Source organism: Lithobates pipiens, unplaced genomic scaffold, assembly GCF_037356315.1.
Source record: "Lithobates pipiens isolate NorthernLeopardFrog02 unplaced genomic scaffold, aLitPip1_a1.2 Scaffold_10, whole genome shotgun sequence".
In the NCBI taxonomy this organism is placed as follows: domain Eukaryota; kingdom Metazoa; phylum Chordata; class Amphibia; order Anura; family Ranidae; genus Lithobates; species Lithobates pipiens.
Genome location: NW_027507686.1, coordinates 79,487,104 through 79,500,570, shown reverse-complemented (window position 1 = coordinate 79,500,570; position 13,467 = coordinate 79,487,104). Strand labels below are relative to the sequence as shown.

The window sequence follows — 13,467 nt, the reverse complement described above, 5'->3', positions numbered from 1 at the left end:
TGTATGGTGGCAGAGTACAAGAGGTAGTGGGAGGGCAGTGTAGGTCGGTCTTGATAGGTGCTACATGAGCTCTCTCTCTGTTGGCCACAGTAACCAACCAGATGGGAGACTGAAGGTGCTGATGCCTTTGTGCAAGAGAGTGAGCTCATACCTAGAACAATATAATATGCTGTGCTGGAGGCATTTTGGGGACCCTACATTAATGACAACTGAAGGAAGATTTTTTTTTCAACGATACAGCAGCCTATAGCAGTGGTGGGCAACTCGCTAAATGACCACACATAGAATTCAGTGATTATTCATTATCAGACTCAGCAGACACAGAACAGGATGTAGTAAAAGACTATGGACAGGATACAGGAGATCATCAGAGACAGACTGCAGTCATGATACAGGAGATGATCAGAGACTGCAGTCATGATACAGGAGATGATCAGAGACCGCAATCATGATACAGGAGATGATCAGAGACTGTAGTCATGATACAGGAGATGATCAGAGACTGCAGTCATGATACAGGAGATGGTCAGAGACTGCAGTCATGATACAGGAGATGATCAGAGACCGCAATCATGATACAGGAGATGATCAGAGACTGCAGTCATGATACAGGAGATGATCAGAGACTGCAGTCATGATACAGGAGATGGTCAGAGACTGCAGTCATGATACAGGAGATGGTCAGAGACTGCAGTCATGATACAGGAGATGGTCAGAGACTGCAGTCATGATACAGGTGATGGTCAGCGATAGTAGAGAAGATGGGCAAAGACTGCAGACATGATACAAGAGATGGTCAGAGACTGCAGACATGATACAGGAGATGGTCAGAGACTGCAGAGATAGTAGAAAAGATAGTCCGGGACCGTGGACATGGTCAGAGACTAAGGGTATGGTACAAGAGATGGTCAGAGACTCAGGACATGATGCAAGAGATGGTCAAGGACTGTGGACATGATACAAAAGATGGTCAGAGAGTGAGGACATGATACAAGAGATGGTCAGGGACTGCAGGGATAGTAGAAAAGATAGTCAGGGACTGCAGACGTGGTCAGAGACTGAGGATATGATACAAAAGATGTTCCGAGACTGCGGACTTGATACAAAGAGATGGCCAGAGACTGCGGACATGATACAAAAGATGGTCGGAGACTTTGAGCATGATACAAGAGATGGTCAGGGACTGCAGAGATAATAGAAAAGATAGTCAGGGACTGCGGACATGGTCAGAGACTGCGGACGTGATACAAAAGATGTTCAGAGACTGCAGACATGATACAAGAGATGGTCAGGAACTGTGGACATGATACAAGAGATGGTCAGAGACTGTGAGCATGCTATAGTAGGTGTTGGAGAGTGGTAAACGTGACTCAGGAGAAAGTCATAAACTGGAGACAAATTACATGAGACTGCCAGAAATCACTGCTATAACAGGGAAATAGGGAAACACAGTGTCTGCAGTGGCTCGAAGGTCCACACAAAATGTGTCCAACAGCCAGAGGTTGGGCACCAGGGCCTTACATACTAGTTATGTGTAATGACGTGTATCCTATTACCTGCAGGGGGCTGCTTCTGCTAAAAATCCTCACTGGCACACCTTACAGGAATAGAAAGTTGGACTTCCGTAATAAATTCTGTGCATAAGCAGAGGGGATTCTGTCATGTAAATTATCCACTTCCATTGACAGAACACAATGTAGTGTGAAACAGTAATGGTAGGAATTCTGTGAATGGCAGAGAGGATAGAAGGAGGCAGGCAAGCGGCGCAACTTTTCTCAGTAGCGTAGCTGCTATCAACCTTTACAGCACCGAAAGACAGCCGCCGCTTAGGACAGTATCTAGTGGCTTTGAGGTGGTGTTTTGTGGCAGAAACAGCCCCCTATAAATATCAGGATACACACCATTACACATAACCAATGTGTTTGGTGCTCAACCCCCCCCCCCCCAAAAAAAAAAAATACTAAACCTGCTTTAAATGCAAGCAGTATAAGCACCTAAATTTGCCTTGGTGTCAGCCTCTGACAGTGGTACTATTTAAATAGCGGAACGTGGTTGGCTGTTTAAAGAACCTGTATAAATTTTTTTAAACAAATGAATAGTTTGTAGGAGGGTACAGTGAATGCCTGTTTGATGCATGAGGGAGTGAAAATGATTTGGGAACACTTTTATTATCAGTCTGTTTACTATCTGCATCTGTTATGGGAACATTGCATGCTATGGAAGTCAGTGATGCTCTTATTAAATTGAGAGACCACTCAGGCCCCTTTCACACTGGGGCAATGCGGGCAACGGTGGTAAAGCTGTGCCATTTTTAGCGCAGTTTTACTGTCGTTTTAGGGGTGCTATTCTGCCGCTAGCGGGATGGTTTTAACCCTCCGCTAGCGACTGAAAAGGGTTTAAAACCGTCCGCAAAGCACCGCTGCAGAGGTGCTTTGCTGGCTGTATAGCCGCGCTGCCCCATTGATTTCAATGGGTAGGAGCGGTGAATACACCACTCCTTCACCGCTCCAAAGATGTGGCTTGCAGGACTTTTTATACCGTCCTACTAATGCACCACTCCCGTGTGAAAGCCCTCCCGCTTTCACACTGGAGTGAAAGGAGCCGCTTTTTTCAGGCGCTGTACAGGCGCTATTTTTAGCGCTATATCACCTGAAAAAACGCCTCAGTGTGAAAGGGGCCTTAAAGTGGTTGTAAACCTTTCCATATGCCCAGTGAAGTCACTAACCCCAGGTGATACACACAGAAGAAACAAATCCTCCTACATAAGTTGCCCCTTTTTTTTCTTCAGTCATCTCTATTCTACATCAGTTCAAAGTGCTAAATTATAATGCTTGTCTGATAGTTTAGAAAAAAGGGGATGGCGTTATGAAAGTACACTCTGCTGAGGTCAGTGAGGAGAGCCCTGAGAGCAGATTGGAAGGGAAGGGACACCCCCCCCCTCCACACACGCACAGAGCTGAGGCTATCAATTAGTTGGGGATCCCTGGAGGAATAGAATGCTGGTTCAGGGTGCAATGTAGATGGTAAATGCATCTGCTGCAGCGGGAGTGGAGCTCATCCCAGCTCCTGTGACCACTGGAGAGAGGAGGGAAGGGGTCCTGAGTGCTGCACATCCACACGAGTAGTACGATAGTAGGAAGGACAACCTCACCATGGGTTCCCGCCAGGTCATGCATCCAATGCATTTCGCTCTGCCCCCCAGAGCATAGTCATTGTCAGCTGGAGATCCCTCTGTCACCATTTTTTTCTTGGTGTCATAAAAACTTGTCAAAAGTGACTCAAGCTGATAGCAGAGGAAGGAAGCAGCAGACAAAATTGACACTTGCTTTTAATTGAGACAAGTACCCACTATGGACGGCTATGCTTTGTTCATATTTCATGTCTGAGGTTTACAACCACTTACAATGATAGTAAATCTAAATAAAAAACAAAACAAAAAAACAAACCTGTTATACTTACCTGCTCCGTGCAATGGTTTTGTACAGAGCAGCCACGATCCTCCTCTTCTATGGCCCCCCGCTGATGTTCCTGGCTCCTCCCCATGCCGAGTGCACCCCATAGCAAGCTTCTTGGCGCATAATTGCCATCTGTGGCAGAATGGTATGCTGTCACGTGTTCATGTACAAATCTATGCTTTGTGACAAAATCACCTTGACACCTGTTTCCCTTGATGATCATGTTCCTTTTAGGAAGTATAAAACAACCCAAATTCACTTCTATGGTGTGTACAAGCTGCAATGCTCACTTAGTGTGAAGTGGCATGAAAAAGCACATTGGGCTCACAGTGTGACTAAACATGTATCCCAGAGGTACTAAGGTCAAATTCCAGCTAACGCGTTTTAAGCAGTTATAGCAACAGTTTTTTCCATTTGAGATAAAGGTTTTACATAAATGAATAAAAGCAGATCATTGTAAGCAATTCTGTCAGTGTTAAATGGTTTGTCCCAACCCTGTAACTGCCACTTTTTGCTGAACAGCTTGTTCTCTTAAAATAAGTTAAAAAATATCAGACTTGCTGTCTGGATCACCAGGTGAAAATAAACAGAAAAAAGCCCAAAAAACGAAACTAGTACAGCTACCATATCTAAGAATTGTTAAAGCGGAGGTCCACCTTAAAGTGGAGCTTCCGCTCATTGGAACCCTCCTCCCCTCCGGCGCCACAATTGGCACCTTTCAGGGGGGACGGGGGTGCAGGTACCTGTACAGTACAGGTATCTGCACCCACTTCCGGCGTAGATTCTGCAGAAGGTACGCCCCTTTCCGCAGAACCTACGCCCCTACATGCGCAGTAGGGAACCGGGAAATGAAGCGAAAAGGCTCCACTTCCTGATTCCCATACCCAAGATGGCGGCGGCAGCACCCGAGAGATGATCGAGAGATCGGCTTTGGGTGCTGACATCGCGGGCGCGCTGGGCGGGTAAGTGTCATTTTAAAAGTCAGCAGCTGCAGTATTTGTAGCTGCTGGCTTTAAAAAAAAAAAACGGCGGACTCCCGCTTTAAGCTGCAGTATATGCCATTTTTCTTTTGGAGTTTGATGTATAACTACAGGAAAAAAAATAATAACAAAAATTGGATAACGTGGAGAGCGATTTGAACACCTATCAGGTATTTATTGCCATCTGTGACCCCATTGGGGAGATTTTACTCCCTCTATTTGCCCTTCTTACCGTTATCACCAAGAATGCACCTTTGTAAAGTTAGTGAGAGGTTCACTTTAAGAAGACAGCTGTTCTCTTTTCCGCTTGTTCATTCATTTACTATGATAATATAACCTTATGGAACTTGATGGCTCAGTTTTTCTTACGTTGTGATCATGTTGTAAGAAAAGAACAGTTTTTTTTCTCTATAGTCCGTTTTCTAGAAGTCAAAGAATACCTGCAAGTTGTGTGTATTATTTTTCAAGCTGTTCGTGTGCTTACACTTTATGCATGAAATTCTTTGTGTATTTCCTAATATGGTCTGAGCAGAGTTCTTCTAATCTGACCTTTCATTATTTCGTAACTGTTTGCAATATAGGAAGTAAAGAAAAGCAGCCTGTATACATATATCAAACAGTAATCAACTTTCTGCAACTTAACAACATGTGCCAGTGAACACTGTTCATTTCAGTTAGCAGGACAGGAAGATATGGATTATTATTACTAGATCAGTCGCTGAATATGTAACATTCTAATGTGAAATTATACACTAGTTCACACTGTTAGGTGAACCCCCCTTTTTTTTTTTTTTTTTTTTTTTTTTAGTTATCTAGTGCAAAAAATATTCTTTGATGATTGCATTAATTGGAGGTAATTGGTTACTGTTGTTAACAAATGACAGTACTAAGTGTTCAATATGGGCATTCCCTTGTCTGAACAGTGATTATTTTATTCTGAGTCTATGTAGCCAATAGAGATGGGCTCGGGCGTGTTTGGGTTCCTAGTCCCAAGCCACCAGCCCGATCCCATCAGGAAGCTGTCACTGCACACCGCTAATCACAGGCAGTCACACATTTCCCGGTCTGTGCAGCTGCAGACTGGGAAGTGTCTCAATGATAAGTGGTGTTCAGTGTTGGCTTCCTGGCAGGATCAAGCAGGTGGGTTGGGTCTAGGACCCCCGAATTTGTTCAAGCCCATCTCTATTAGCCCAACTACTATCATGAGAAAGTTATGTAAAATGCTGGCTAAGCTTTACTGTGCAGGACATCACTTCCAGAAGTAGCATACAGCGAAAGAGCTGTGATGTGTGATTAAAAGAGTTGTCATACAGCGGGTAAAATAAGTATTGAACACGTCACAACATTTTCACCACCTCGATAACAGCCCATGCAATTCATACACACAAAGAAACCAAAACAAATAAGTTCAGAAATTAAGTTATGTGTATAAAATGGAATGACACATGGAAAAAGTACTGAACACATGAAGAATGGGAGGTGCAAAAAGGCATGGAAAGCCAAGACATGAGCTGAAATCTATCAGTAATTAGAAAGCAACCCTGCCCCTTGTCAGTGCAAATTAATATCAGCTGGTTCAGTCTCAACTGATTGTCTATAAAAGGGTGTCTCATTACCAAGGTGTCGCACAGGAAACATCTCATGATGGGTAAAAGCAAAGAGCTATTTCAAGACCTTTGCAAACTTGTTGTTGCAAAACATACTGCTGGCATTGGGTATAGAAGGATTTCTAAACTTCGGAATGTTCCAGTGAGCACTGTTGGGGCCATAATCCAGAAGTGAAAAGACCATCTATTCACCATAAACCGGCCATGACCAGGTGCTCTTCGCAAAAGATTTCTCACAGAGGCATGAAAATAATTATCAGAAGAGTTAGTCCAAGGAACACTTGTGAAGAGCTTCAGAAAGAACTGGAATTAGCAAAGAAAACAATAAGCAATGCACTCAACCGCCATGGTCTGTATGCACACTCACCACTCAAGACTCCATTGGTGAAAAAAAAAAGCATGTTGAAACTTGTTTAAAAGTTGCTGCACAAAATTTAGTCAAGCCTGTGAAATACTGGGAAAATATAGTCTGGCCAAATGGTACCAAAATTTAACTCGGATGCCATAATACACACCATGTTTGGAGTTCAAATGGCACTGCACATCAGCCCAAAAACACTCCCATCCCACCAGTGAAGTTTGGAGGTGGGAACGTCATGGTGTGGGGCTGTTTTTCAGCATACGGTACCAGCAAACTTCATATCATTGAAGGAAGGATGAATGGAAAAATGTACCATTCTTGATAAAAATCTGCTGTCATCTACCAGGATGATGAAGATAAAATGAGGGTGGGCATTTCAGCAAGTTGTCATTACCAACAAAGGATTTTGTACAAAGGATTAAATAAATTTCAGTTAGCGTGTTCAATACTTTTTCCTGATATCATTCCATTTTTATTACTCATAACTTAATTTCTGAACTTATTTGTTTTTGTTTCTTTGTATGTATGGATTGCATGGGCTGTTACCGACATGTGGCAAAGATTTCAGGCCAATAGCACCTTTAGAAATATATTTACCTAGAAAATGGTAATATGTTCAATACTTATTTTACCCGCTGTCCATGGAGATGATGCCAATATTTTGTATAGAGTAAGGGAGAGTTATAACCCTTGTCATTTTTTTTCTTTTGCTATCTATGTTCCATTGGGAAGATTTTCCTTCACTTCCTGTTCCACAACCAAAACAGGATGTGAGAAGAAATCCTTCCAAAGTCAGAGAATCCCTGGTTGTCACCAGGGTCACCCAAACCAGTGTACCTATTGGATGATTTTCCCTCTGTTAGTTCTGGTGACAACCCAAAATTTGGGATTTTCTTTTACTTTTGATGATCATGTTAAGCACTTCAGCCCCGGAAGATTGGGCTGCTCAATGACCAGGCCATTTTGTGCGATACAGCACTGCTTCGCTTTAATTGACAATTGCACAGTCATGTTGTACCCAAACAAAATTGATGTCCTTTTTCGCTGAGAGGATCGGGATCTGTGTGTTCACACACACACAGATCCCGGTTCTCGCTCTGTCATGAGTGATCATAGGAGCCCGGCAGTCATTGCGCCCGCCGGGCACTCGCATTGGCTCCTGGCACATGCTGCGCAAGCCCCTAATGACCAAAAGGCGAAGCGACATAAGGTAACATTGTTTCGCCTAGCCGTGCCATTCTGCCACAGTAAAACTGCGACGGCTGGTCGGCAAGCGGTTAAACGGGACAAATAGGGAGAGTGAGTCTCCCCATTGGGGTCATAAACAGCGATTAAGACCTGAAATGTTCTAATTCCTTGTCACTATCCAAAACAAACAAAAATTATGTTTTGCCTTTAGTCATGCGGTAAGTGTGTCATTTGTTGGAGAGTCCCTTACCAATACTCGGTGGACAGGCTATGGCTAGTAGTGGGTCCACCTGGCTTCGGCTTAGGTGTACCAATGCCCCTGTCAGTAGCCCTGGGGAGGGGGGAGTGGGGTGGCAGGGTTATGGGACCTTTCTCCTCAAAAGGTTTGGCCATTTCTGTATCTTTGGTTATGGGGCCTTTCTCTTCAGAGGTTTGGCCATTTCTTTATGTTTGGTTGTGGGGCCTTTCTCTTCAGAGGTTTGGCCATTTCTGTATGTTTGGTTATGGGGCCTTTCTCTTCAGAGGTTTGGCCATTTCTTTATGTTTGGTTGTGGGGCCTTTCTCTTCAGAGGTTTGGCCATTTCTGTATGTTTGGTTGTGGGGCCTTTCTCTTCAGAGGTTTGGCCATTTCTGTATGTTTGGTTGTGGGGCCTTTCTCTTTAGAGGTTTGGCCATTTCTGGATCTTTGTGCACTTTTTTGTGTGCTGTGATTTCATGGTTTACTTTTTTGTTTACTGAGGTGAGGTCCGACAAAGCACTGCACCACAATGCAAGGTTTGCTATCAGATTTTAATTGTGCATTCGGATTCAAATATATGAACGTTAAAAAGGAGAAGCGCATACTAAGCAATAATGTGCACTTATTTTTCAAAAAGCATTTCCACTACCTAAAAAATGTATCGAAGGCACATAATCATTGAAACATGTGATACAAGTATAATACTTATTATAGAAATACAAATTAACCACATTATGAAGAATGACTATTACATTTATTGCATTTTAAAGAAAACAAGTCACCACCCTGGGATTTGTGGATAACTGAGGCCACGTATTATAGTTTTGGCTGAGAACAGGAAATGTCCACACATGGAAAATAATCGTTCTACACAGAAGGCAATTGAAGAGTATAGTAAGGCTCTATTTCATTATGTAGTCATAACATGAAAATATAATCATTCACTACCAGGAAGTTTGAGGTTTCTTCCTCTTTCTCTTCACAGTAAATGATCATTTTCATGGTATGCCACAATAGCACCGATACCATTTTTGTTCGGTGGGATTTGGCATGTTGATCTATATTGTATGGCACCAGGCTTTATTAGCTGACTGTGTTTCTGACTAATGTTTCATAAACGTATGGTGACAAAGCAGAGAAGGATTGGTTTTTATAGCAGATTCTATCCTGACCCACTTTTGTTCTATTAACATAGAAATCATCCCTTGTGATATTCTGATCAAGCGCTTTGTATGGTAAAGAATCTGTGTTGTTATAGTGTCAGAATGTCTTCTGAAGCTCTGATTAATGTTTCCAAGTATCTATGTAGAATGAATTAATCTTTAGTGTAAAATATTTAAAAACAAAGCTATCATTAAAATATGGTTTTGTGCAGTAGCACTTGTACTGGGCGAGCAAAAGAAGCAGGTGCTTTATTCTGCAGTTGCTGGAGGGAGGAGATTGTGTGCTGCATGATCTTGTGTAGCAGGCAGCAAAATCTGTTAGATTGTAAAAGGCTTCTTTTTTTCTGATTCCTGCTATGTATTTGCCTGAGCAGAGAGAGTGAAACCAAGGTTTGCCCTATATGTCCTAATATGGCCATGTAAGCTGCAGAGGCGTTCCTTCTGCTTCATCAGAGTCGGCAGAGGGAGGGGGCGAAAAGGCGTCTGAGACTTCCTTTTTTGGAAACGCTAAACCTTCCCAGCCTTGATGTGAAGGCAGAGCATAGAAGACATCCCATGACATTTAGCAAGATGTGGGAGGTGGGAGTTGATGCTACCCTGAAAGTGGTGTGTGCCATTGTTCTGTACCTTGACACAATTGTTTCAGTGTTGCAGAAACCCCCATAAAGACTGTACCATGTTTATTGTAGATCACAGTCATGTAAACTGTGATGGCAAGCTGCATTTTGCAGGGAAAAATACACTTTATTTTTTGTTTATAGTCATTTTTATTAAGCAATACAATTTGATATTAGTTAGATGGTGATATATTGCTAATTTGTATAAATTCTGTGTGTTCCCACAGTAAATTGCACTTCTAGTGTCATTATGACAGTGAATGTGAGTGATAATCTGTTTAAACTGACATTTGAAACATTTTTTTTTGTCCCTTCTGCTGTGATAATAGTGCAAGGTTTACATGTGTGTTCATATATATATATATATATATATATATATATATATATATATATATGTATATATATATATATGATAATGAGAAAATTCAGCAGCAATAGGATATGCTTATTATAGGGATTATATCTAAATAAGGGAATTTACTATTATTAAAAGTATAGATTATGATGAAGTGGATTTTATGAAGCTGAATTAACACCTTCAGGAAAAAAAAACAACCTTGGTTTACGCTACTATAATTTTATTAGACTTGTTTTGCGTTTTTTCCTAACAAATTATTTTTAGACTCTAAAAATACCAAAGAAAACACATTTGTGTTGAGCAGTATTTGGGGTATTGTAGCTCTCCAGTATGTTGAGTAAAGAATCTTAGGAGTGTCGATTTTCTTTTCTTTGCAGTAGGACTTGTGCCCTTTGCCCCTTCAGTCTTGCACATACCTGCACTGTGACACAGGGCCCCAGGTAGGGTGTGTATGGCCGAGCAGAGATAGCGTTGGGCGTGTTTTGGAATGTAACTTTTTTTTTTTAAAAGGTGTTTATTTATTTCCTGGAATGTAACATTAGCTACTAAAGCTCAAAGCATTATAATTCAATTTATGTCTAGGTTGAATATATTTCTTCTCATCAAATGACATATACAAACCTTGACAATTAGGCTGGATTCACACCTATGCATTTTTATTTTTATCAATGTTTATCAGTGTTTATGAGTGTTTGGCCTTTTTTTGTGGTCAGAAAACGACTCCTGAACGCGATTTTATGGCGTTCATAAAACAACCCTTAAACTCCACTGCTGATAAACATCCAAAAACGTCCATGTGTGCATGGACACATAAGATAACATAGAGGGGATATATGGGCTGTTAAAAAAAAAACTAAACTCCCAAAAACGGACATTTATAAGCTTCAGTGTGAATGGAGCCTAAGCAAGCTGTGGAGTCTGTATACATTTCCTTCAAAATAATATTATACAGGATTTATATAGCGCCAACAATTTGTGCAGCGCTTTACAATATGAAGGCAGATAGTACAGTTACAATACAATTCAATACAGGAGGAATTAGAGGGCCCTACTCCTAAGGTCCGGTTCACACTGAGGCAGCACGATTTACAGCGCGACTGACTCAGTCGACCTGGACACGACCATTGCGGCGACTTACAAAACGACTTCTGTATAGAAGTCAATGCAAGTCGCCTCCAGTCGACCCTAAAGTCGTACAGGAACCTCTTTCTAAGTCAGAGCAACTTGAGTCGCTCCGATTGGAACGGTTCCATTGCACAGAGCGGGATGCGACTTGTCAGGCGGCTAAGTCGCCTGACAAGTCGGTCCTGTGTGAACCGGCACTTAAAGCTTACAATTTAGAAGGGAGGGTCAAGTGAAACAAAAGTTAATAACTGTGGGGACGTGAACTGATGGAGAAAATGAAAATACAGTTTTTAGGTGTGGGTAGGATAGGCTTCTCTGAAGAGGATGGTTTTCAGGGATCATTGAAAAGCTAATAGAGTAGGAGATAAACGTACAGTTTGGGGTAAGGAGTTCCATAGGATTGGAGAGGCTCTGGAAAAGTCCTGAAGGTGAGCATGGGAGGAGGTTACAAGGGAACTAGAAAGCAGGATGTCTTGAGAGGAAGGAAGATTAAGTTGGTATTTTGAGACTAGGCTAATGATGTTGCTGGGGGCTAAATTGTGGATGGCTTTTTAAATTGTTGTTAGTATTTTGAATTTAATTTTTCGGGTGAGCAGAAGCCAGTGGAGGGATTGAAAGAGAGGAGTAGCAGACACAGAGCGATTGGTAAGGTGGATGAGTCTGGCAGCAGCATTCATGATGGATTGAAAGGGGTGTAGATTATGTAGATGTAAGCCAAAGCCAATGAGTCGAGGCGAGAGATGACCGGGGAGAGAACTTTGTTGTGTCATATATATATATATATATATATATATATATATATATATATATATATATATACATAAAACTGCTGATCTACTGGGATTTTCACACACAACCATCGCTAGGGTTCACAGAGAATGGTCCGAAAAAGAGAAAATATCCAAAGAACGGAAGTTGTGTGGAGGTACAATTTACACAGACTTACCAAAATTGGACAATAGAAGATTTGAAAAATAATATCCGCTCTGATGAGTCTCGATTTCAGCTGTGACATTCAAATGGTTGGGTCAGAATTCGGCATAAAAATAACATGAAAGCATGGATCCATCCAGCCTTGTATCAATGGTACAGGCTGGTGATGGTGGTGTAATGGTGTGGGGGGATATTTTCTTGGCACACTTTGGGTCCCTTAGTACCAATTGAGCAACGCCACGCTCTACCTGTGTATTGTTGCTGACCATGTCCATCCCTTTATGACTACAGTTTACCCATCTTCTAATGGGTCATTCCAGCATGATGCACCATGTCACAAAGCTCAAATCATCTCACCACTGGTTTCTTGAACATGACAATGAGGTCACTGTACTCCAATGGCCTCCACAGTCACCAGATCTCAATCCAATATAGCACCTTTGGGATGTGGTGGAATGGGAGATTCACATCGTTGGATATGAGCTCAACAAATCTGCAGCAATTGCGTGATGCTATCATGTCAATATGGACCAAATCTCTGAGGAATGATTCCAACATCTTATATATACACAGCACCTTGAAAACGTTTTCATAACCCTTAAAATGTTCCACATTTTGTAATATTACAACCAAAAAATTTAAATGTATTTTATTTTATGTGCTGGACCAACACAAAGTGGCACATAATTGTGAAGTGGAAGGGATATGATAAATGATTTTCATTTTTTTTACTACTTGCACTCCTGTGACCCATAGGGAAGCACCGCCAATATACTTCTCCTTTAACCCAGTGAGGGTAATGCAGAGTGTATCTCCCTCTTTCCTATGAAGAAACATTCTATTTGTATTAGTCCTGTACTTTCCTGTGCGGCCAACAGGCAGGACTGTTACCTGACTACAGAGTTTTTCCTCAGTGAGATAGTATGAGTCCGGAAACATTTTGCGAGACCTAATCATTGGAAGACGTATCCACTTCCTAGCTGTTATCATGGATAATTGTCCCAGGCCCCAGCACATGGATTTTCCTCTTGGCTCTTATTGGGGAACAAAAATGGCCATTACAAGGATCCGTTTCACATTTCCTAGAATCATGTATTTAAAGTGGTATTACACCCAAAAGCGATTTGTCTCAAAAACATTCCTGTAACCAGGAAATACTAGAGGTCTTTTGCCTTCTATTTTTTTTTCTTTTTTTACAACTAGCAACTGCACATTGGTGCAATGTTGGGCAGTGTAGGTGTTTAAGGGGTTTGCATGGAGTGGGGTACAGCTATACCTTGTATCTGTCAGCCACCTTTACATCTGCTGTTTTTCCCCTCATCCTCTTGAAGCACATCCCTCCAGGCAAGCTTCCTGACTACTCCCCCCACCAGAACAGCACAGCACATCCTCACCCCCCACCACCATCCCTAGCTCACAGGGAATATCTACCAAGCAGAACA

General features: G+C 41.9%; 1 protein-coding gene across 1 annotated transcript in view; it reads left to right on the top strand.

Annotated features, from left to right (window-relative positions):
* MUS81 (MUS81 structure-specific endonuclease subunit) overlaps positions 1–13,467 on the top strand; it is a 326,264-nt gene that overhangs the window by 788 nt on the left and 312,009 nt on the right. The gene's annotated exons all lie outside the window — the stretch shown is intronic.